The sequence below is a fragment of the Pinus tabuliformis genome, chromosome 1_2 (genome assembly GCF_031772625.1).
Source record: "Pinus tabuliformis cultivar Carrire ecotype Pingquan chromosome 1_2, CPIR1, whole genome shotgun sequence".
In the NCBI taxonomy this organism is placed as follows: Eukaryota; Viridiplantae; Streptophyta; class Pinopsida; order Pinales; family Pinaceae; genus Pinus; species Pinus tabuliformis.
Genome location: NC_142298.1, coordinates 533,421,870 through 533,448,090, shown reverse-complemented (window position 1 = coordinate 533,448,090; position 26,221 = coordinate 533,421,870). Strand labels below are relative to the sequence as shown.

The following is a 26,221-nucleotide window of genomic DNA, read 5'->3' as shown; positions in this document are numbered from 1 at the left end:
GGCTTATTTATATAATTTAAAATAAACCATAAGGTTTTGAGAAATTTGGCTCAAGGCAAGCCAGGGAAGCCCGGCACACTTTGAACCTTTATTCTATTTATTCATAAGAATGAAAAGCTTCCAAGGTTAATCATATGAATGGAAGTTCCAAATCCTATTACAGTAAGCTAACTGCTAGAAAGCAGATGAGTGGGGGAGAAAATACCAAAATATATAATGTAGACCTGGATTCTTAGTGGTGACATACTTTTTTGGTTCAGGCATCAAAACATATGCGGAGAAACTAAACTTGTCGTGTCTGACGGTTTTCGTTGAGGAAGGAAATTAAATTCCTGTGAAGAGTGACATCCTTCTTAATTAACGATCCAGTGCAACATCCAGGTGGAGTTGCAACATGGTTGCCGCATTGAGATTTGGGAGGACACACTACTGCTCCAGCTCTTTCAGCTGAAGAATGAACATGTGGACGTGGTGGAGATGGAGCATGTGGGTTGGATTGCGGTCCAGGAGGAGCAGCGACTACAACCTTTGGAACTTCCCTGAAGAGCAATGTCACCATAAGCAGTGTGAGACCAGTAACCAGTAGAACAGACGCATTGGTTTTCATGGGCAACGGCATTATCATTTCCATTTCTATGCTTGCCGACGTACGAAATACCTTATATAATCCGCTGGGTGACAATGGATTGTTAGTTAATTTTGGGAATAATTTCATTCATACATGCTATGCCCAAAGGGATCGCCTATAAATACAGGATCAGGATCGAGACTCGAGGAGCGGAGGTGGAATATTGAATGGAATTGTAGGATGGAGAGCGGAGGAGCGGAGGTGGAATATTGAATGGAATTGTAGGATGGACAATGGGCAAAGTCTTAGTTCGTAGGGTACACGGGAGAACATTCATATGTGGATTCTTTAGAACTTGCCATATGACATTTGACGTTTCAGAGTCAAAGTGAAGCCTTCTGAATCAAGACGGATCATTTCATGTATTTCTGTATTTAATTGACTACCCGCGCATAGAAAAAGAAAGAAACATTATTCATGGATTCATAATATTTTTTTCTGTTAGTGGTTTCCGGTTTTGAAGACCCCTCCTTTTGTTAACTTGCAATAGGCCAGGGGCTGGCGTCGTAGATAGAACCCAGACTCACTCCCAGGTGACTGTTGAAAATGTAATTTCAACGGCTGTCAACGCAGCCGTACTGCGCTCTCCAAAACCGCCAGATTGAAAACCACAAAACCGCCCAGAGCACATCGCACCGCCTTCCCATGAAAAGTTGTTTCCGTATATTGGCCTCCGATGCGATTTGGTGAAGACGCGTGGCTCTCACCTGACATCAGCATCTCTGACATATCGGGAGGTAAAGCTCAGCATTAAAATGCCTTCCGATATCCACTCCAACCGTCCGATCTCCTTGCGTGTTGTCAGCCGTCGATTCTTGAAGGTGCACGGGCCTGCGTCAATTCAATACGTTGCGTGGAGTGTTTGTCTTATTGGTTGACCGCCGTAAGTGATGAAGTTATGGAATTTAATGTTTTACGTAGATCTTGGTGGAGGCCCTTTAATAATGTTATGGGGCATACGTCCTTTATATTTTTTTTATATGTTTTTTTTATATATGGCTATGTAAGCCCGTGTGTGGAGGTTGTTAAGTTTTTTTTATGTGTGTAGTAGTGGCTGCTCGTGGTGTTTTTTTTTGTATTGTAGTGTGTGAAAAGAGGATAGGGGGCAGAGTAAAAATGGGGGGCAATACGCAGACCATTTTGATAACACGCACACATGAATAAAAGGAGGAACGCAGAAAGGGAATGTAGAATTTGAAGTGTTGCACAGCAGTGCATAAGAATTAGTTCCTCATTGTAATGAAATGTGAGCAGTGTGAGAGTGAAAAGTAGTGGAGCGCATGTATTTTCTTTGTGTTGACCTTTGGTGTTTGTTTTTGCAAGAGGAAATGCACAGCAGTGCATAGATTATATGTGTTGACCATTTTGTAATGCGCAGTAAGTTTTTGGGGCATATAATGTTTTGTTTATTTTGAGCAGCATATGTAAAATGTTTTTACAGAAGCATGTGTAAAATATTTTTACAGCAGTATGTGTAAAAATAGTTTTACACCAGTAAGTAATGTGTTTTCACAGTCAGTGAATGTAAATGAGAATTTTACCCAGCACAGTAAATTCTCATGTGAAGACAGAGTAAATGTTTTGAATGTAATTATTTTTGGTAAATCCCTCTCAGCAAAGAGGATGAATATGTTGCTTTAGGCATTTTGGTTTTAATGAATACAAGTCATTCTGTGGTGGTGTTATACTCTGTTCTCAGTAAAAGTTTTTGGGCCTTCTCTGTGCACAAAATATCCTGTGAAGAAATGAGACAGAGCATTGGCTCTGTGGTCTTTGCATGATTGGTTTTGGTATTTTCTCCATTCAAAAATACCCAACAGTGGTATCAGAGCTAGTCCAGGCTCTTTGATGGTGACAGAGCTGGTTCAGGCTCTTTAAAAGTGTCAAAGAAGCTGAAGGAAAGATTCTTGTTGCAGCAGTAAAACTTCTCCAGCAGTGTGAAGACTCAGCCAAAGGGATTCAGGTATTTCTCAAGTTTTTGAGTTATTGTTGAAGGAACAGTCAGTTGTTTTAAAAAAAACACAGTCAAGTATTTGAAGACTAGTTAAGAATGGCAAGGTCAAAGAAGAAAGCATCCAAGCCTGCTAAAAACGTGTCTCCCTTCTCTACTAAACTAGATGGCAATCTGTTTGAAAGTATTGTATTTGAGGTTCCAAAGTTTGATGGAAACTTTGATGTATGGGAAATAATGATGAGGGCTTTCCTAATGTCTGAGGGGATTGAAGTCTGGGAGTCAGTGATTGATGACAGCAAGATGGATAAAGAATCCATGGAGTATGATGCACAAGCAGCAAAACTAATCTTGGATGGACTCCCTGATTCTGTGAAGAGGAATCTAGGAAAATATTCATCAGCAAAGGATATATGGGACAGACTGCATGACCTTCATGTAAAGGGAGCACTGACCATGAAAATGAGTCAAGAAGAAAGTCAAGAAGAACCCATCATAGAAGCTGAGAATGAAAAGCTTGACCTCATCAAGCTTCAAGTAAAAGAAAGGGATGAAGAGCTAGCCAAGCTCAAGAAGGAGCTTGATCAATGCAAGAAGAAACATCATGAAGAAGTCATATCCATGACAAATCAGCTGAATAGTGCAAAGAAGCATTCAGATGTCTTGACAAGTCAACTTGAAGAAAGACACAAGAAAGTGAATAAACTTGTGGAAGAGATTGGACAGTACAAGGTAGAGGTCTCCTCCCTTAAGTCCGAACTACAAGAAGCCAAGAAGCAGGCACAAGGAGCTGAAAAGAAAATGAAGAGCAGTCAAGCAAAAGATGAAGAAATCTCCAAAATGAAGACTGACATTATCTCCTTCAAAATAGTAGCAGCTGAAGCTACTCGTAGCAAGGAAGAAACTGAGGGACAGCTAGCAAAGAAAAATAATGAATGTGAAAAGTTAGAAGAAGAGATTGTCCTCCTCAGGAAAAAGGTTGAAGGGATGAACAAGATCATGAAGAGCTCTCAAGCTCTGGATGACATGCTCAGCTATCACAGATCTCCATTTGATAAATCAGGACTTGGGTATGTAGGTGAATCCTCAAACAAGGATGAGGATGCTTTAAGCAAAGGAGATGTGAAGAAGCCAGAAAGAGATGGTGATGCTCCTAGTTCCAGCAAAGGCAAGGAGAAAAATGAAGGCTGCAATAGAAGAGATCCTGCTCCAAGTAGAAAACCAGCTCCAAGAAGAAATGTAGCTGATGGCAAAAAGGCAAGAGGCAATGGTGATCATCAAAGGATCTCAAGGCAGCAAGGCTTCAGAAGTGCATCAAGAAAACCTCCATCTCCCAGGTACCAAAGTTCATTTTATGGTTATTGTTATGCTTGTTCAAACTTTGGTCATATGGCAAAAGACTGTAGAGCATTTCATGGAGATAGATGTTGTGGTCCCCGACAATCTCCAAGAAATAATTTCACAAGAAGAAATTATGAATTCTCATTCATGAATAAAGTTGAATGCTTCAAGTGTCATAACATTGGGCATATGGCACGAGATTGTAACTTGACATGGGCTCTTACACAAGCTAGACCCATGCAAAAGAAGAAAGTTACACAAGTATGGAGAAGGAAGGAAAGGCAATCTGAAAACCCCTTGAACTCTCCAGTCGATCTAAATTTGTTTTGAGAAGAGTCTGCCAAAAGAAGACAAGCACACATTAAAGGGGAGCTTGAATTTTTTTTGTTTGCTGAACTGTATTAACAGTCATTTGTTGATGGAGGATGTATTGTAGCGCAGCAGTTGCAAATGAAATCTTTGTTAATCCCTCTAAAAGGTAATATGCAGCAGTGATGAAATCAGCAATGTTTTTGCTTTGTGTTTATGCAATATGCACAGAAATGCATAAAGAAGAAAAGATGGCAGCGCTGAAATGTAAAGAGCAGCAGCGAGATAAAAGAAAAATGCAGAGCATGGAGACCCTTACAGCAGTGGGAGGACAAAACATAAAACAACAGCTTGAATTTTTTTTATGGAGCACATGCATTGAAATACATAGCATGGAATGTAGTTTTCTTTTATGTAATGTGAGAGAACATACTCACAGCAAAGTAAGTACAATACACAGCAGTGAAAAATGTAATTTTTTTTTGTATGCAATGCAACATGCACAGAGATGCATAAAGAAAAACAGGGGCAGCGTATATTTTTAATGCACATGGGATGAATGATAATGTGTGGCAGCAGAAAAATGAAAGGAATTTCACAGGAGTGCATTGTGTAATTAAAAAAAAATGAAACTGAAGATTGTGTGAAGCAAGGGTGTAAAAAGTAACAGCCTGTGTTTTTTTTTGTGGAGAATGAAGTGCCAAGAGTATGGGCACAGCAGTATGATGAAACAAAAGGCAGCGACAGTGCAAATTGCAGAGACAATGCAGCAGCAAGAAGTTATGGACAGCAGCATGATGGCAAGAAGGAGAAGCACACAGAAATGCAAATGTGAAAAATGCAGCAGCAAGAAGTTTTGAACAGCAGCACATGCAAAAGAAAGTTTCCTTACAACAGTAAAGGTAAATGTAATGAATTTGTTGTTCATTGAATTGAAATGCAATATATGCAACAGCAGTGAGTGTAAGAAATGTTTACACACAGCTGTGTAAATTTGTAAATTGGGATAGTGTAATTGTTCCAGAAAAGACAGAGTATCTTGTCTTTGAAAAGTACAGAAGCAGTGCAAGTGTAGACACAGCAGCATGGGATAGACACAGTAAAGAAGATGGCACAACAGTGCAGCAGAGAATATGCATCAGCATAAGAGAACATTGTAATGAGTTTGCACACACAGCAGTGCAATGATTGTTTGTTTTTGAAACTGCATGTAAAGCAGTGTCTGTTTGTAATCCCTCTGTTAATGAGGAAGGTGCTCTTCAGCACAGTCATTTGGTGAAACCCTCTATTACAGAGGAAGGTGCTTTTCAGCACAGTGTCATGGTGAATCCCTCAGTCAAGAGGAAGATGCTTTTCAGCATAGTGTGGTAAATCCCTCTATCAAGAGGATGATGCTTTTCAGCATAGTCACAGGTGAATCCCTCTGTCAAGAGGAAGGTGCTCTTCAGCACATTGTTATGGTTAATCCCTCTGTCATGAGGAAGGTGCTCTTAAGCACAGTCTCAGGTAAATCCCTCTATTAAGAGGAAGACAACTTTGTTGTGTGTGGAACTGCATCAGAAGCAGTTGGTGAATCCCTCTATGTGAGGAAGATGTCTTTGTAATAGCAGTGTTGATGAATCCCTCCATGTGAGGAAGTGCTTGGGTAAGATTGAATGCCCAGCAGTTGAAATTAAAGGGGAGTGTTGAAAATGTAATTTCAATGGCTGTCAACGCAGCCGTACTGCGCTCTCCAAAACCGCCAGATTGAAAACCACAAAACCGCCCAGAGCACATCGCACCGCCTTCCCATGAAAAGTTGTTTCCGTATATTGGCCTCCGATGCGATTTGGTGAAGACGCGTGGCTCTCACCTGACATCAGCATCTCTGACATATCGGGAGGTAAAGCTCAGCATTAAAATGCCTTCCGATATCCACTCCAGCCGTCCGATCTCCTTGCGTGTTGTCAGCCGTCGATTCTTGAAGGTGCACGGGCCTGTGTCAATTCAATACGTTGCGTGGAGTGTTTGTCTTATTGGTTGACCGCCGTAAGTGATGAAGTTATGGAATTTAATGTTTTACGTAGATCTTGGTGGAGGCCCTTTAATAATGTTATGGGGCATACGTCCTTTATATTTTTTTTATATGTTTTTTTTATATATGGCTATGTAAGCCCGTGTGTGGAGGTTGTTAAGTTTTTTTTATATGTGTAGTAGTGGCTGCTCGTGGTTTTTTTTTTGGTATTGTAGTGTGTGAAAAGAGGATAGGGGGCAGAGTAAAAATGGGGGCAATACGCAGACCATTTTGATAACACGCACACATGAATAAAAGGAGGAACGCAGAAAGGGAATGTAGAATTTGAAGTGTTGCACAGCAGTGCATAAAAATTAGTTCCTCATTGTAATGAAATGTGAGCAGTGTGAGAGTGAAAAGTAGTGGAGCGCATGTATTTTCTTTGTGTTGACCTTTGGTGTTTGTTTTTGCAAGAGGAAATGCACAGCAGTGCATAGATTATATGTGTTGACCATTTTGTAATGCGCAGTAAGTTTTTGGGGCATATAATGTTTTGTTTATTTTGAGCAGCATATGTAAAATGTTTTTACAGAAGCATGTGTAAAATATTTTTACAGCAGTATGTGTAAAAATAGTTTTACACCAGTAAGTAATGTGTTTTCACAGTCAGTGAATGTAAACGAGAATTTTACCCAGCACAGTAAATTCTCATGTGAAGACAGAGTAAATGTTTTGAATGTAATTATTTTTGGTAAATCCCTCTCAGCAAAGAGTATGAATATGTTGCTTTAGGCATTTTGGTTTTAATGAATACAAGTCATTCTGTGGTGGTGTTATACTCTGTTCTCAGTAAAAGTTTTTGGGCCTTCTCTGTGCACAAAATATCCTGTGAAGAAATGAAACAGAGCATTGGCTCTGTGGTCTTTGCATGATTGGTTTTGGTATTTTCTCCATTCAAAAATACCCAACAGTGACCCGGGATAATGTTGGGCAGTTGATTTACCGTGCTTACGACGGAGCCCCTCATATGAGGCAGCCAAATAATAGAAGATATACCTGCTAGTGCTGTGTGGCTAGTGGCAGGTGGTCACATCAATAGACGCCCCCTATAGGCGAAAACATTCGGGACAGTTGCAGTTACTGCCACATCCAACCAGCCATGGGTAAAGAATCGAGGCTTGTGGCGAGCACTCTGCAGTGATCCGCAGGCGGTTCATGGGTAGGCGGTAGGCAGTGCTGATAAAAGACAATTATCCCAGTAATTATGAACTTACTATCAGCATTGATGTTGGACGTTTGGAGAAATTTGGCACCCGGTGTAATCAAGGAATGGTGGTGAAGCGCAGGAAGATGGAGAGCGTTCATGACAAGGTTATGAATCCCGATGCAGTGTCTTGAGAGGAGGACATTGGGTAATATCAAAAGCAAGGTTTAGCAAAACTGAGGTAATAACTAAGTAATGATTAATTAATCTTATGAATCCCGATGCAGTGTTTTGATTGGAGGACATTGGGTAATATCAAAAGCAAGGTTAAGCACAACTCTGAGGTAATAACTAAGTAATGATTAATTAATGTAATGAATCTTGGTGGCAATTCTTTGTTGACCTTGTATTACTAACTCAATGCACGAATCTCTATGAGACTGGAACTGGTGGCATCATAATTATTAAAATGTAGTTTTGAAGTAACTACAATCTCACATAAGAGTGTGCCTGGAATCCTTAAAAGATCAGTAGCAGGATGTTAATTGTTGGGTACACTTTATTTACTGCACTTGTGATCATTCAGTTTTAACTATCTTGATTATTTGAGCATTTATATTGATTTTTGAGTATTTATATTATTTTATTTATATTGATTTTATTGAGCTTAGGTTAGGTCTCTTTAACATAGGAATGTTGTTAAAGAATGCAGAGGGATCCAATTTCAAAAAAATAAAATATAATTTTTTTTTAAATCAAATTATCAATTCATTGTCCACATTTCCATGAAATATTTTGAAATTTTTCTTCCAATTTTAAATGATTATTTTAGTTTAAAAAATTTATACATCTATTAATATCTTTTAATATTATAATTCTTATTTTAAATAATAATGCGCCAAAAACACAATTTCTAAATACTCCAAAAAACTAAATTAAAAGACATTAAGATTTCTTCTATTTCTTCTCATAAATCAAATTACAATTTCTGAATACTCCAAAAAAAATATATATAAAAAATTACAATTTCTAAATCCTTTATATATATATATATATATATAAAATTTCTAAATACTCCACCCAGAAAAAACAACTTGCATTTATTCTTATAAATCAAATTTAAATTAAATTTCATCTAGTGTATTATAATACACTGTAATGCAGAGTCCACGGGTATACATTCAGAAACACTTTCACATAATTACGCCGTAAAGTTCTTCTGGAAAGGACTCCCCTCCAGTGCCATTCTGTACTTTCCTGCGCCATTGATTTCGTTGTTAGACGATGGAATTAATATTCACCGTTTGATTCAAAGTGTTGGATTCATTATCTCTAGCCGCCTATCGCATCTGGCATCTGGCCGCGGCGCAAGAAAGGAGCGTTTACACGTAATTTGCTGAGGTACGTGGCTCCCTTGGAATGCTTTATCGGGAGACCTTGTCCACTCAACGGCCTTCACATCACAATTGATCCCATCCCATTTCAGAGTAATCAACCTATCCATATTTCCATTAATTCCTCTAATTTCTCTGCCTATTTCTGGGTTTTATATAAAGAGTCTTTCTATTTACTTTCATCCATAGGCGGGTTTCATATATCTCATCTTACTTTCATTGAGCTCCTCCTCTCATCATCGAATCCATCGGTGGGGTGGAGTTGTTTCTACACTAGTGAATAATATGAAGGCTACAATAACCCAACAATGACCAGAAAACTATCAGGTATTTATTGTTTTTTAGAGTGCTAGATTTATGGATCTGCCTGTGTTTTTGAATTTTGTTGATCCATCTCTTTTTCTTATATTAATTCATCTATCCAACTCTGTAGGGAAAAATACAACGAGAGGCGCCACTCATCGATGGAAGCCAACGCTAGAACAAAAAACTGTACTTGAATCTATTCACGAGAGTGGCATTCATTCACCAACGTTGGAAGAGATACGGAGGATTACCAAACATTTGCAGCAGTATGGCAAAGTTGAAAATAAAAGTTCTGTCTGCAAGTATTTGATTCTGATTTGGAAGCATTGCCAACACAGCAGGAATCATTAGGCATTCAAAGGCTGATTATATCTGAAATAGGCAAATTGCGAATTTGTTTTGTGAAGGTCTTGGAGAAAGGGGATAGCTATGAGGTTCAATACACACATCTTATCAATTTGCTTGACTTATCATTCTGCTTCCACATACTGTCTGTTTTAGCATTTTATTTGATTAGAAGAGAATTCTTTCCCATGTATACATTTGCTAATTTGTAATAATATAATGCATCTTTGATTCAACTGGTGAGGTCGACGGAATGTTAAGCCAACCACCTTACCTCCATTCTCATTACAGTTTTCCGCATTCCTATAGAATAAGTTAAGGGGTGACACTACGTGCAATTCCAGGGACTGGGCAGATAAATGCCCCTCGGACCTGGCACCTAGGGAAAGGAAATCCTCTCTTTGCAATGCAATTACTTGGGGCATCTTTCTTTAAGAACTTCAAAAAAGAACCTCTCTGGTATTCAGATGAAGTATTCGAGTAAAATTAATGACAATACAGTAATCAAAAAATTTCCTAGATGCTTTCTCCCGTGAGATGAGTTTGCGAAAAGAAAGTATGCATCTAACAGTAACTATGCAAATAAGTAAATGATTGGAAAAAATGCCTTGCCTTCCACAATCCATCACTAGCCAAAATGAGAAATTTTGTGGTTGCATCTATGGTCGTGTCTCTCACATTCAAATGTTACTCTTGAGCTAGACCATTAAGATAGAATTATAAAGTTACAAATCAAAAAATTATTTAAGTATGTTCTCATTAAAATTAATCTCTGCACAGCATTTGTAGTGGTACCTGGCAGAAGTGTCACAAATCCACCCTTCTCGATGTTTTGGCGTTCAATACTTGGCTCATGATCAAAAGTCAGCTCAATAGCAATGCCGTTTTACATATAACAGCCCTGGAATCCCCTGTATTTGCTACAAAGAGTTTTTTCCCATCAACTAAAATAGCAGTGACTGTTATGGAGCCACCAGGCCCTAAATCAGCTTGTATGCATTCTTGATGGCACTTTCTGGGTCTGTCCAGAACTTCGGCTCCATTATTATCAGAGATACTTGTCAGCATTAAAATACTTAATTAGCATTTTACACAATACAAAACTTTGAAAATAGCAAGTGACAACCAATACAAGGAATGGCAGATCAGCTGTAAAAGCATTTTACTGGATGTGCATCAGAGTCAGAAATCTCATCTAATATACAATTTTTTTCTAAAGAGCCATTTGATAACCATCATATTTATATAAATGAAGGAAATTATCAAAAATGATAACGATTTGTCACAAACGCAATTTTTGAAACATTGGATATCTCTTTACAATTCACTCCAACAAAAATTGATCTAGAACTAAAATAAAATGAAATTGATCTACAATTAAAATGAGGGCGATATTATACAATCTTATCAGCATTCGAACAATTCCATTTTCTACTCGGAGGCTTTTCAGCATGCGAAAATTTACATTTTTAGCTCAAAAAACATAGAATTCCATTGCTTGCAACAACAAGCGTCTTGCGTCCCCCAAGCCGTCCACCTCATGTTCTTGGAAGAGCCTGCGCAGTGCATCCTCGTAATTGTCATGTTCTTGAAAGAACCTGTGTAGCCTATCTCCATAATCGTCATGTTCTTCACCGTCATGTTCCTGAAAGAGCCTCAGTGGTGCATCCACATAATAGTCATGTTCTTGAAAGAGCGTGCGTAGTGCATCCCCATAATCGCCATGTTCCTCATCGTCATTTTCTTGAAACAGCCTGAGTAATGCATCCCCATAATCGCCATGCTCCTCATCGTCATGTTCTTGAAAGAGCCTGCCCAGTGAGTCCCTATAATCGTCAAGTTCACCATCCTCATGTTCTTGAAAGAGCCTGGGTAGGGAATCCCTATTATCGTCAAGTTCCTCGTCCTCATGTTCTTGAAAGAGCCTGGGTAGGGAATCACCATAATCATCATGTTCCTCGTCGTCATGTTCTTGAAAGGCTCTGCGCAGTGAATCCCCATTTTCATCACGCTCCTCATCGTCATGTTTTTGAAAGAGCCTACGCAGTGCATCCCCATAATCGTCATGTTCCTCATCGCCATGTTCTTGAAAGGGGCTGAGGAGTGCATCCACATAATCCTCATGTTCTTGAAAGAGCCTTCCTAGTGAATCCCCATAATCTTCATGTTCCTCGTCGTCATGTTCTTGAGAGAGCCTTCCTAGTGAATCCCCACAATCGTCATGTTCCTCATCGTCAATATCTTGAAAGAGCTTTTGTATTGCATCCCCATAGTTGTCATGTTCTCCATCGTCATGTTCTTGAAAGAGCCTGCGCAGTGCTTCTCCATAATCGTGATGCTCATCATCGTTATTTTCTGGATTCTCATCGTCGCGTTCTTGAAAGAGCTTGAGTAGTGCATCCCCATAATCGTCATGTTCCTCGTCGTCATTTTCTTGAAAGAGCCTGCATAGTGCAACCCCATAATTGTCATGTTCTTGAAAGTGCCTACGTAGTGCATCCCCATTTTCATCACGTTCCTCATCTTCATGTCCTTGAAAGAGCATGGGCAGTGCATCCCCATAATCGTCATGTTCTTGAAAGAGCGTGCGTAGTGCATCACCATAATCGCCATGTTCCTCATCGTCATTTTCTTGAAACAGCCTGAGTAACGCATCCCCATAATCGCCATGCTCCTCATCGTCATGTTCTCGAAAGAGCCTGCGCAGTGAATCCCTATAATCGTCAAGTTCACCGTCCTCATGTTCTTGAAAGAGCCTGGGTAGGGAATCCCCATAATCGTCATGTTCTTGAAAGGCTCTGCGCAGTGAATCCCCATTTTCATCACGCTTCTCATCGTCATGTTTTTGAAAGAGCCTACGCAGTGCATCCCCATAATCGTCATGTTCCTCATCGCCATGTTCTTGAAAGGGCCTGAGGAGTGCATCCCCATAATCGTCATGTTCTTGACAGAGCCTTCCTAGTGAATCCCCATAATCTTCATGTTCCTCATCGTCATCTTCTTGAAAGAGCCTTCATAGTGAATCCCCATAATCGTCATGTTCCTCGTCATCAAGATCTTGAAATAGCTTTTGTATTGCATCCCCATAGTCGCCATGTTCCCCATCGTCATGTTCTTGAAAGAGCCTGCGCAATGCTTCTCCATAGTCGTGATGCTCATCATTGTCATTTTCTTGATTCTCATCGTCGTGTTGTTGAAAGAGCTTGAGTAGTGCATCCCCATAATCGTCATGTTCCTCGTCATTTTCTTGAAAGAGCCTGCGAAGTGCAACCCCATAATTGTTATGTTCATCGTCATGTTCTTGAAAGATTCTGCGCAGTGAATCCCTATAATCGTCAAGCTCACCATCCTCGCGTTCTTGAAAGAGCCTGGGTAGGGAATCCCTATTATCGTCAAGTTCCTTGTCCTCATGTTCTTGAAAGAGCCTGGGTAGGGAATCCCCATAATCGTCATGTTCTTGAAAGGCTCTGCGCAGTGGATCCCCATTTTCATCACGCTCCTCATCGTCATGTTTTTTAAAGAGCCTGCGCAGTGCATCCCCATAATCGTCATGTTCCTCATCGCCATGTTCTTGAAAGGGCCTGAGGAGTGCATCCCCATAATCGTCATGTTCTTGAAAGAGCCTTCCTAGTGAATCCCCATAATCTTCATGTTTGTCGTCGTCATGTTCTTGAAGGAGCCTTCCTAGTGAATCCCCATAATCGTCATGTTCCTCGTCGTCAATATCTTGAAAGAGCTTTTGTATTTCATCCCCATAGTTGCCATGTTCTTGAAAGAGCCTGCGCAGTGCTTCTCCATAATCGTGATGCTCATCATCGTCATTTTTTGGATTCTCATCGTCGTGTTCTTGAAAGAGCTTGAGTAGTGCATCCCCATAATCGTCATGTTCCTCGTCGTCATTTTCTTGAAAGAGCCTGCGTAGTGCAACCCCATAATTGTCATGTTCTTGAAAGTGCCCACGTAGTGCATCCCCATTTTCATCACGTTCCTCATCTTCGTGTCCTTGAAAGAGCATGGGCAGTGCATCCCCATAATCGTCATGTTCTTGAAAGAGTGTGCGTAGTGTATCCCCATAATCGCCATGTTCCTCATCGTCATTTTCTTGAAACATCCTGAGTAATGCATCCCCATAATAGCCATGCTCCTCATCGTCATGTTCTTGAAAGAGCCTGCGTAGTGAATCCATATAATCGTCAAGTTCACCGTCCTCATGTTCTTGAAAGAGCCTGGGTAGGGAATCCCCACAATCGTCATGTTCTTGAAAGAATCTGCACAGTGAATCCCCATTTTTATCACGCTTCTCATCGTCATGTTTTTGAAAGAGCCTGTGCAGTGCATCCCCATAATCGTCATGTTCCTCATCGCCATGTTCTTTAAAGGGCCTGAGGAGTGCATCCCCATAATCGTCATGTTCTTGACAGAGCCTTCCTAGTGAATCCCCATAATCTTCATGTTCCTCGTCGTCATGTTCTTGAAAGAGCCTTCGTAGTGAATCCCCATAATCGTCATGTTCCTCATCGTCATGATCTTGAAAGAGCTTTTGTATTGCATCCCCATAGTCGCCATGTTCCCCATCGTCATGTTCTTGAAAGAGCCTGCGCAGTGCTTCTCCATAATCGTGATGCTCATCATCGTCATTTTCTTGATTCTCATCGTCGTGTTCTTGAAAGAGATTGAGTAGTGCATCCCCATAATCGTCATGTTCCTCATCGTCATTTTCTTGAAATAGCCTGGGTAGTGCAACTCCATAATTGTCATGTTCTTGAAAGTGCCTACGTAGTGCATCCCCATTTTCATCACGTTCCTCATCGTCATGTCCGTGAAAGAGCCTGGGCAATGCATCCCCATAATCTTCACGTTCCTCATCATCATGTTCTCGGAGCCTCAGTAGTGAATCCCCATAATTGTCATGTTCCTCATCGTCACGTTCATAGTCGTCATGTTCTTGAAAGAGCCTGCAGAGAGAATCTTCATCATTGTCATGTTCTTGAAAGAGCCTGTGTAGTGCATCCTGCTCATCATCATGTTCTTCAAAGAGCCTAACCATCATCATGTTTAGTGCGTCTAACCAATCCTCTATATACGGATACATGCCGAGGGAAGGTTTTCGAAAATAATTCATGCGCAGGGAAGGTTCTCGAAGCAAGATGTCTAGTGCCTCCGTTCAATCCTCTCCTCCTTGGACTATTCTCAGTCTCCCTATAATAGTAATAATCTTGAGCAACATAAAATGGGGAAGACGTGGAATGTCTCTTGGCAATAGAATATATAATATTTCCAGTTTACTAGTTCTGACCGACCTTCCCGTTTACTATCGTTCTACATGTGTAATCTTTTTAATCGTCGGCGCCTTCACTTTTTAGTGACACCAACCTTATTCCGACACACATCGCATTTTCAATACATGCTACTCTGGTTAGACACTCGAATTCCAAATAGTGTACACATCGATCACACACAAGACTCAGCCATACCATTTTATATCGGAGTCCGTTAAATCTTTCTGCCACAAAATAAACCAATATACAGCAGAAATTATAGATAAATACACAGACTAACTAAAAGTCTCTTTCAAGAGGTTCTAGGGAATTTGTATTTGGAAAATATTATATCCATCGTTTATAAATTACTTACAAAAAGTTGATTCAAAGTAAAATTCCAATTTCTATTGTGATGGGTTAGAAATGGTTTTAACTATTGACTTTTGTATTTTAATTTTCCCCTAGCTTTTAAATACATTTCAAACTCTTTAATTGGCTTCATGGATTGTGAATGCTTAGAATTATTGACCTAAATATATGTATTATTAATGTATTTTGCAAAACAACCCTTCACAACCACCATAAATAAAATAGACCCTAAAATCTTTGAACCTCACACAATATTTAAAATTTTTAACTTAGTAATATTATTAAATAAACTAATATCATTTTTTATTTGAGAAATTTAAATTTTATGAATTTTCAATATTACTTGCAGTTATTCTTAGTTGTAAAAATTTTACACATTTAGGGAACGAAAGGCACACTCATCATAAGTTTTACTTCATGAATTGGAAGGTCAGTTTACCAAAAGAAAAATATAGTATTTTCTTGAATTTCAAGAGAGTAACAAGGTGCTCTACAGCCCAGTATTACATAGATGTTGTTACATATATATATGGCAATATCTAAAAAATAAATAAAATAGCATAGATCCATCTTAAACTTGGATCTCTCAAATACCAAGAGAGATCAAATAATAATAAAAATTTACACCTCAATAAATTTGATCCCTCTCAGTACTTAATGAACCCAAATTTGATGAATCTACACTAGTTTTAATAGAACCCTTTAAAAAAAGGTTTAAAAAATGTATTAAAACATCATTATTAACAAAATTGAATAAAGTTGATCAGTTCAAAAATTTACGAAAAAAGTTGAAATGCAATACAAAATCTTGCAAAAAGGCCAAGAAAATTTGAGATGACCATCCAAGGCACGAGCACTTCATACCTACCTCATTTAAAATGTTGTCAAAAAGATTTGATTGCAAGTAACATGGGATGCCATGTCCCAAATGTCTGTCAAAGATAGCAAAAAGCCCCAAATCATGATCTTCTACATGCCTATACTCTTTGACATGGTAGTCCTCCATATCATGCCTTGTTTTACCCTTCACTAAATGAAATCCATGAATTACTTTATTGTTTGGTAACTTGCAACGTCCTTTTCTTGTATCAGATGAGGATGGAGTGAAGCCAACTGCCGTATTGTTGCCACTTTAGCAGCCATTGTAGCCAGTCAAGCATTGATTACGACAACATTCTCAATCATAAGGCAGTCCATGGCTCTTAGTTGCTTCCCTCGAGTGAATATTGTTCATACCTCACAAAATTACGAGGGTTAGATCTATTCACCTAAAGTTAACTATGTTCTCATGGTTATCTGCCTTGCAATTGTCGTAGGATTCCGGGATGGAACACAATTTGGAAATGCATATGGTAAGAATATACGAATTTATATCTGACAACCGAATTTGGTATGTTTTATCGATTCTTTTGAGTTTCCAAGGATAATTTTAGGTGTTTGGTGGTGCAGGGGTTGCAGTGGTTGGGGTAATGTTCAATACAACGTGCGTAGTAACGTTGGTCATGCTTGCGGTTGGAACATGCACGTTTTTCTTATACTAGCCTTCACTCTGTTTTTTGCTATCTTTGAAGGCGTTTATCTATCATCTATATTGAAAAAGGTTCCATAGGGAGGTTGGTGTCCCTTCCTAATTGCAACAATTTTGGTCATGCTTGTGGTTTGGAACATGCATGTTTTTCTTATACTACCCTTCACTCTGTTTTTTTCTATCTTTGAAGGAGTTTATCTATCATCTGTATTGAATAAGGTGCCACAGGGTGGTTGGTGTCCCTTCGTCATTGCAACAATTTTTCTGACCATAATGTTCTCTTGGAAATAAGGAAGGTAGAAAAAGTATAAATATTTAGCACAGAGAAAACTCAGCATAGAAGGTTTGAATGGATTGATTGTTGGGATTAATTGACTTGTATCAGGAATTCATTTCTTTTGCAGTGACCTTATTTCTAACTTACCACCGATTATTGAGCATTATGTAAAGAATGTGGGGTCTCTGCATGAAGTTCTTATCATTGTCACCATAAGAATGGTTCCATTCAAGACAATACTTTTGTCGGAGAGATTTATGGTTGGAAAACTAGAGCCAAAAGGTGTATATAAATGTGTAGCCCAATATGGTTACAAAGATGCCCCAAACATTGAAGGCTCTGAATTTATCAGCCAGGTTTTTGAAAGCATAAAAGACTATCTCAAGCTTAGAGGAACTCATTCCTCCTCACATGACAGAAGTTATGCAAGCAGAAATACAGTGGAAGAAAGTAACTACTCTTAGATGAGGAATTGTAGTAGATTGAATTGGCAAAGAATACAGGGTTTGTGTATCTTCTAGGGAAAAATCACATTGAAGACTAATAAGAGCGCTAGGCCTTTTGAAGGATTACTAATTGACAAGCTCTATAGGTTTCTCCAAAACAATTGCAGGTTGAATCTGTCTCCCTACAATATACCACCTGTGCATTTACTTCAAGTCAGAATGGAGCAAGAAATTTAGAGTTCGTTCACACAAAACTGTTAGAAGACAATGAAATTATAAGCTTTTACTCATAATAAAACTTTTAGGGCTGTAAAGTTCCTGATCACTCAAAAATAAGATATAATTTTGTACTATTGGTACTATTTTAATAGATTTATAAGATTTCAAAATGCAAAGTTCTGTTGAGATCAGAAGAAATAAGCATTGATTTTTTTGCCATTTCTGCAATAAATCATGAATCATGTAAAGTGAACTGGTACATACATGTTTAATGTTTTGTGACTGGTGGAATAGAAAAAAATGATAATAGCTCATTACTTTTTAGTTTCAATCCTTATTTTACAGTAAGGCTCTTATCTTTTGATGAAATGCAGAGGCTGGTAAATTAAAATTTTCAAGAAATCCCAGGTAGAGTTTGTTAAGCGGGAATTTTAAATTTTAATAGTAACTCCTTTTTATCCTTTGTCCTTGGAAATTTTTACACTCTCGAGTTGTTTGGGGCTAAGTACCAATTCATGTGTTACAGGCCCAAGCCACCAAACAACACTATTACGATGTTGGTCCCTTCAAATTCTGAATCTAAGAAGCCCCATAGGAGCAACAAAATGAAAATGATACTTAGAAAATAACTCTTCTTGCATAAGCCACCAAAAGGCACCAATCCTAGTAAGGCTTAAGGAGGACCAACGATAATTATAAGGATCCCATGCTTCCACTATACTCTCTATTGCTTTATGATCCAATATGTTTCTCATCCTACCTTTCCATTTTGTTTTGAATGTGGAGTCTTTACAGCCTAAGCCCCTGTAGCAATATTCAAAATGTGGCTAGAGTTGCTTTACAATATCTGTAGATGACGGTATGCAAAATTGTTTGATTATTATTGTTTTAATTTAATGTTTCATTATGCATACTAAATATTTTTTTCATATAAAACCAAATTTTAAATGTTTACTCATTTACAAATACTACAACAGATACCCCTTTTTCGGATTGATTTTTATGAGTAGTATGCCAAAACTTGCCAAACACTTCAATTTCTCTTCCAAAATTTCAAAGATGCCCATTTGAAAAACTTTAACATAATGTACAAAAACACGTTCACATAAACAACAACTAATACATGGATAATGGATAACCTCTACCTGGCATTAACTATAACTCATTATCATCCACCCATGCTTTCAAGAATGTCCATTCACATGTTGCTATTCTTCCACAAACTAATATTACTTACAAAATATCCCTATTCAAAACACACATAACTAATAGTTTCAAGTGTAACTCAATATCATCCACGCTTGCTTTCAACAATGTCCATTCACATGTCACTATTCTTCTACACACTATTATTTACAAAATATCCATATTCAACATACACATAACTAATAATTTCAATTGCAACTCATTATCATCCACCCTTACTTTCAACAATGCCCATTCGCATGTCGCTATTCTTCCACACTCTATGCCTTACGGCGTTTCCTTTGCAACATTAGGTGCAAATGCTAGTATATAAATTAGCAAATAACGAATGGAAGACTAAGAAGAAGAAGAGGAGAAGCCAGTAAAATTTACATTCCGAAGGTACAGTTAAAAGGTTCCCATTACTGATGATAATTTATAGCGAACTGAGGCCTCCTAGTCTCCCCCTCCATGCTCATTGTCATGCTGCAAGACAATATGTTGGCTATCCTTTATTACGTCACTGTATAGCATGTTAGACTCTTTGCAATAGGGTACTCACGTGAAAATCAATGAGTATAGAAAACGAAGGCACTGATAGATTAATTGATTTCAATCTTTTATTTATATACTTATTTTTTAATGGGTTGACCTTAATTAAATAATTTTATTTTTATTTTTATTAGATATGAGATATTTACATATCACTCACAAATTGAGTTGTAAAATGACTCTCTCTGCCCAAAGATAAAATAATGCCCCTGACATCAGGATTTATTCTTTTATATTTTCTCTTAACATTGAGCTGCAAAGTTTTAAGATTTTTGTTTAACTTTAATAATTTACTTTTAAAGTGAGAATTTAGTATCTGGTTTGTTCAAAAAGCTTACTTATTTCTATATTTACTAAAAAATGACCAAATTATTATAGTTATATCTATATAGTAATATATGTGAAACTTTATAAATACTTTATACAACCATATTAAAATAATACTTCATAAGTAACATGGTTAGCTAATTAGTCCATAAAATATCACAATATTATGTTAATTTCAATAAAAACTTAAAGATGCCATTTCACCTTTCTTTTAAAATGAAATAATTATTGTTAAAGTTTTTATTAATACATAAGTCAAGAGCATACTTTTTTTTATAAATAAAGATGCCATCTGAAGATTGATGAATATGCAAACCAAGAAAATAATGCAGAAAGCCAAGATCTGTCATGTTGAATTGCTCCATCAATTGTTGTTGTACACTATGTATCATGGATGAAGAACTCCCAGTAATAATCAAATCATCCACATATAGAACTAATACCAAAAGATTAATTCCTTCTCTTTTAGTATAAACTGTAGGATCTGAGTGACAATGAGAAAAGCCTGTAGTCAGTAGAAAACTATCCATCTTCTCATACCAAGCTCGTGGAGCCTGTTTGAGACCATACAAAGAACAATGAAGCCTACAGACAAGAGAAGAGTCTTGCACAAAACCAGGAGGCTGCTCCATGTAGATTTCTTCCTGCAAATATTTGTGCAAGAAAGCACTCTTCACATCCATCTGATAAACTAACCAGTGTTGTGAGGCAGCAAGAGACAACACAAGACGTATGGAATTCATTTTGGCAACAGGGGAAAAAGTCTCAGAGTAATCAATACCTTCAACCTATGAAAAACCCTTGGCCACTAGTCATGCCTTATACTTGTCAACAGTACCATCTGCAACATACTTTGTCCTATAGACCCATTTGCAACGAACTAGTTTTCATCCCTTGGGAAGAGGAACGAGATCCCATGTGTGATTCTTCATCAAAGAAGAATACTCCTCTGTCATGGCAACTTCCCATTCAGGTATCCCAACAACATCAAAACATTGTTGGGGATCCTCTAAAATGGCATGACTAAAAAGAGAAATACCAACTGTCTTGGGCTGAATATTGTTGGGAGCAGGAGAAAAATAACTGAAATCAGATACATCATAGCCATACCTTTTAGGTCACTTCTTCTGGTGAAGGCTTCTCCTCTCTTGTTCTTGATTAAGATGTTCTTATGTAGGCTTATCAACTGCAAGAAGTGGTTGTTCTTCTAGTTGATTTTCATCTTCAGGAGGAGGATTCTCATCAACCTTTTGATCATCAAGAATACAACTATAGACCATCATGGTAAAATATGGAGAGAGTGGGTTCTTGTGAGTATTTGAAGTTCTCATCAAAACAAACTGTTGTGTGAAACAAAACATCCTTTGTAACAAGATCAAACAATCTATATGCTTTCATGTCTTCACAGTAGCCAACAAAAAATAGTGGTTGGCTCTTTTTCTCCATAGCTTTACGTTTCTCATTTGGAATCAAGGCCCATGTTGCACTGTCAAAGACTCTAAAAGTAGAGACATCAGGTTTGACATGACTCCAAGCTTCCTTTGGAGTCATATGTAACACTGCTTTATGAGGCATCTGATTCTGAATATAATTGGCACAGTTCACTGCTTTGGCCCAAAAGGAGGATGGAAGGTTCTTGGACTGAATCATGAAATTGGCCATTTCTTTCAATGTCATGTTCTTCCTTTCAGCAATGCCATTCTGCTGAGGGGTGTAGGGAACAGAGTGTTGATGCAAGATGCCATGTTCTCTACAAAAATATTTGAATGCCTGACTGACATAATCCCCACCATTATATGTGTGTAGATTCTTGATATAAAGAGATGATTGCTTCTCAACAAAAGTTTTAAAATTTTTGAAACTGGCCAATATTTCACTTTTAAACTTAAGAAAACATACCCAAGATCTACATGAGACATCATCAATGAAGGTAAGTGCATACTTAGCTCTTGAAAAGGAACAAATTGGAATGATCATATGATCACTATGCACCAACTCGAGAGGAACAGTAGCTCGTAATGCTTTCCCTTTTGGAAAGGGATCTTGATATTGTTTGCCAAGAACACATCCTAGACAAACTCCATCTGTGCATGACACCTTAGGAAGCCCAAGCACAATATGTTGAGAATTCATTTGCTACAAATATCCGTAGTTAAGGTGTCCAAATAGTTCATGCCAAAGCTTACTTAATGAATCAACATGTGCAATAAAAGATTTACTAGAAGAAGGCTAAAAGCCTGCAAATATGTATTAGTGAGAGTTGTGATCTACCTATCCATATGCAACAAAAACTTATCGTTCTCGAATGACTACATCATTGGGAGAAAAATCAACTATTTTCCCATCCCCATAATGGCATATCTGATAAATAGAAAGTAAATTTGTGGAGATGTCAGGCACAAGAAAAACAGGCTTGATGCAACCATCATCCACAGCGCCTAATCCACAAACATCAAGCTATGAAGAGTCTCCCACTACGATCTGGGAAACACTACAATCAAATGGAGATGGAAGCAACTTACTGGAATGAATCATATGATGAGATGCATCTAAGTCAAATATATAGCTGTCTGAGAATGCATGTAAATCTCAAGCAGATAAAGCATGCCCTCTACCAGATGAAGAGGGTTTGGATATTGAAATATTATGTTGCTTCATCACTTCATTCAATGCTTCAAGTTTCTTATAACACTTGGATTATGGATGCCCTTCTCCTCCACAAAAGTTGCAGGTTTCATTTTACCTCTTCTTCCATGGCTTGGAGGAAGACCTTTTGAACTTGGAAGAGGATGGAGAGGGCTTTGACTTTTGCTGAGGTTTGGAGGGAGGCTCACTACTTTGAGTAGAATCCTTCTTCTTTTGAGGACTAGCTTTGGATTTTCCTTTGGAGATATGTGCTACAAGAGCTTGAGATGTTGAGCTAGAAAGAGCATCTAATTGTTGAAGCTTAGATTGTTCTCTTGTTAAGTGTTCACAAAATAACTCAAAATAAGGCATTTTAAAATTATCACCAAGTGCATCCATTGTAGAATAAAATGTAGAAGAAAATACCTGATACGAACCCTTTAGCTTGGATAGAATCAGGAAAATTCACTCACTGTCTGATTTGGTGTCTTCGCATCCTTTTAGTTGTGCAATCAATGATGGGAATTTGATAAGATAGTCTTCAATAGAGGCATGCTCATTAGGGATAAAGCATGCCTTCTACCAGATGAAGAGGGTTTGGATACAAAAATATTATGTTGCTTCACCGGTTCATTCAATGCTTCAATTTTCTTATAACACTTGGATTCTGGATGCCCTTCTCCTCCACACAAGTTGCAAGTTTCATTTGACGTCTTCTTTTATGGCTTGGAGGAAGACATTTTGAACTTGGAAGTGGATGGAGATGGATTTGAATTTTGCTAAGGTTTGGAGGGAGGCTCACTACTTTGAGTAGAATTCATCTTCTTTTGAGGATTAGGTTTGGATTTGCCTTTAGAGATATGTGCTACAAGAGCTTGAGATGTTGAGTTAGAAAGAGAATCTAACTACTGAAGCTTAGATTGTTTTCTTGTTAAGTGTTCACAAAATAACTGAAAAGAAGGCATTTTGAAATTATCACCAAGTGCATCCATTATACAATAAAATGTAGAAGCAAATAGTTGATACGAACCCTTCATCTTGGATAAAATCAGGAAAATGCACTCATTGTCTGATTTGGTGTCTTCACAAACTTTTAGTTGTGCAATCAATGACGAGAATTTGACAAGATAGTCTTCAATAGAGGCATGCTCAGTAGGGATCAATGAAGAAAAATCAGCTTCCAATTATAAGGCCTTGAACTCGTTTATTTTTCCAAATAGAGAGGCCATCTTGTCCCAACTTTTCTTCGGAGTATCATGTTTTTCAAGGTGGAATAACAAACCCTCTGAAACTTGAAGCCCAATTAACCCCATGGCTTCATCAAGCTTGTTTCTGTAAGCAAACTTCTCCATTTCTTTGGTGAAGGTGAGTTGATTTTCTGCTAAAGTTTGCCACAATCCCTTTGATTGCAGGAGTTGTTGCATTTTGAGCTTCCAGGTATGATAATTGTGGGGATTGAGGAGCTCAATAGTCCTCAATTCAGCCATATTATCACAAATAATAAAAAAATCCCCCTTCAAATAAAATCCCACAACAACAAAAAATTGCAAAAAAAAATCCATAATTAACCCTTTGGTGGAAAATCTATGGATGGTCTGTAGTTCTGATGCTGAATTTTAAATGCACAATGGAAATTTTCCAATGCCGAAGAAAACACATCATGCTGCAAAAAATTAGCAAAATCTGGCTAAAGAAATCAATATAGATGGATATCAAACTTATGGCACGATCCAAGAAATGTTCCAAATGCAAATTGAATAGAATGCTTGCACTATCTAAGGAGGGGTGCGACAATCTCAAAGATTGCAAAGCAGAGCAATCAATCTAGATCCAGTAGTCAGAAGGATGAACGTGCCCCACCAAATGGCAACAAAGCGGTTGAATGCGTCAACAAATAAGATAAAGGTTTATGTTGCGATCTACAATTATTCTGCTCCAAGATTGATCAAATATGGGTCTAATATATAGGATATAACTCCAAGCAAACAATCAACAAAATTCCATGGAAACAATCAAACAAAGAGAAGGAGCTTGCAGATCTGCTCTGATACCATGAAAGGGTCTCAAATTCTCCAAGATCAGACTGCAAAGGCAACCTTCTACTTTATTTAACACAAAAGGAAATGAATGTGTATATATACGATGGGGTGAATCCCATGGATAACCTCCATATTAGGAAAATAGAAAACCTATGTGAGATTACAGCTCACAACACTCTAAAGAAAACTAATGTGCTTTCTTTATAAATTACTGACACCAACAATCCAAATGGGGAAGCCATTCGACATTTCCTTATTAATAAAAATACCTAAATTTTATAGATTTTCACACAGGGTCGAAGATAGGATGTATGTTAGATTTGTCTTTCTTAATGTTTTAATTATAAATTATAATTAAACTTGGTTTAGCTATGTCAAACACGACTAGATCTTTGTTAAAATTATTAAATAAGGTTGCCCGATCATTATTTAAAACCAATTTAGAACCATAAACTTCCTTTAGTACTAAGTCTAACTCTAGCAATAGATTGGCAGGTGCACTTGAGGCAAAATTGTTAAATGACAATGAAATTATGGTCAATGATATTTTTCATGATAGAGAGCGATCATTGTCTAATATTCTTTGTGGAATAAATAAAGGTTATCATAAAATTAAGGCACAGGTTAAATCGACAATGGAGAAAGCTTTTTGGAATGGTGTTGAAGAGTCTCTTGCACAGGATCATCCTAATCACAATTGGGTTGTCAGACCTGTGAAAGAAGTCAAGGATGAGGTCTTTCATTGATTCCTGAAAGTTGGAAACAAGAAATCCTTGAAGGAATCGATTTGGAGCTCTTGTCTCAGATATTGGAGTTAGGAAGCTAAGACATTGAGTATCTCAACAAGCTTCTAGATTATTCATTAGGTGTTGTATTGACACTTGCTATTCCAATAAATGATAAGGAGTCAAAAGCAGCTCATGAAAAATTATTTCATCAATTATTTGAGATAGTGTATGTGAAAGGGACAACTAGAGGTCAAAATGTTGAAGGAAAAGAACTATTAAGGTATCCAATACATTTCTTTTTGTGTGCCTATATGATTTTGGGTCATCCTAAGGTTGTCTTCAGTGGTAGAGGAGATCGTGAAACTGCACTTGTAGAAGCAACAACTAGGCTTACTCTAAAGTTTAAATCCTTAATCACCATTATATTAGATGGGCCTTCTTCTAGCTCTTAACATAGGGTATTCAATTTTTGCATGAATACTTAATCGCTGTATTCTTAGATTTTCCATGCATGAACACAACAATTAACACAGAGTATTCAAGATATCAGTAATCAGACAAACAAGATATATGTAACCAGACAAACAAAGTGCATGAGTGGTGAGACCGCCGTAGCCAGGAAAACCCTCACAGCCCAATGAAGCCAAATGAAGTCAAATGAAGTCAATGAAGCCCAACTGGAAAAATATAGTCATACATAAACCCATACATAAGCCCAAATGGAAAGATACACAATATTCACAAAACTCTACCATAAACCTTGTCAAACCCTACCCTAAACAGTTATTCAAAAATTCAACAGTTAAGTTAAACAACTGGTCAACCAACAACACATGCCATATTCTTAAATTTTACTTGCATGAACATGACAGTTAACACAAGGTATTCAAAGTATCAATAATTAGACAAACAAGATTTATGTAACCAGATAAACAAAGTGCATGTGCGGTGAGACCACTATAGCTAGGAAAACCATCACAACCCAACTAAGCCAAATGAAGTCAAATGAAGCCCAACTAGAAAAATCTAGTCATACATAAACCCATACATAAGCCCAAATGGAAATATACACAATATTCACAAAACCCGACCACAAACCATGATGAACCCTACCCTAAAAGGTTATTCCAAAATTAAATAGTTAAGTTAAACAACTGGTCAACTGACAACACATTCCATATTCTTAAATTTTCC

General features: G+C 37.8%; 2 pseudogenes; both read right to left on the bottom strand.

The window, feature by feature from the left end:
- Nucleotides 1–1,192: 1,192 nt before the first annotated feature.
- LOC149206691 (putative protein phosphatase 2C 44) lies at nt 1,193–21,297 on the bottom strand (annotated as a pseudogene).
- Nucleotides 21,298–23,039: 1,742 nt separating this feature from the next.
- LOC149206690 (uncharacterized) lies at nt 23,040–23,747 on the bottom strand (annotated as a pseudogene).
- Between the last annotated feature and the right edge of the window lie 2,474 nt (nt 23,748–26,221).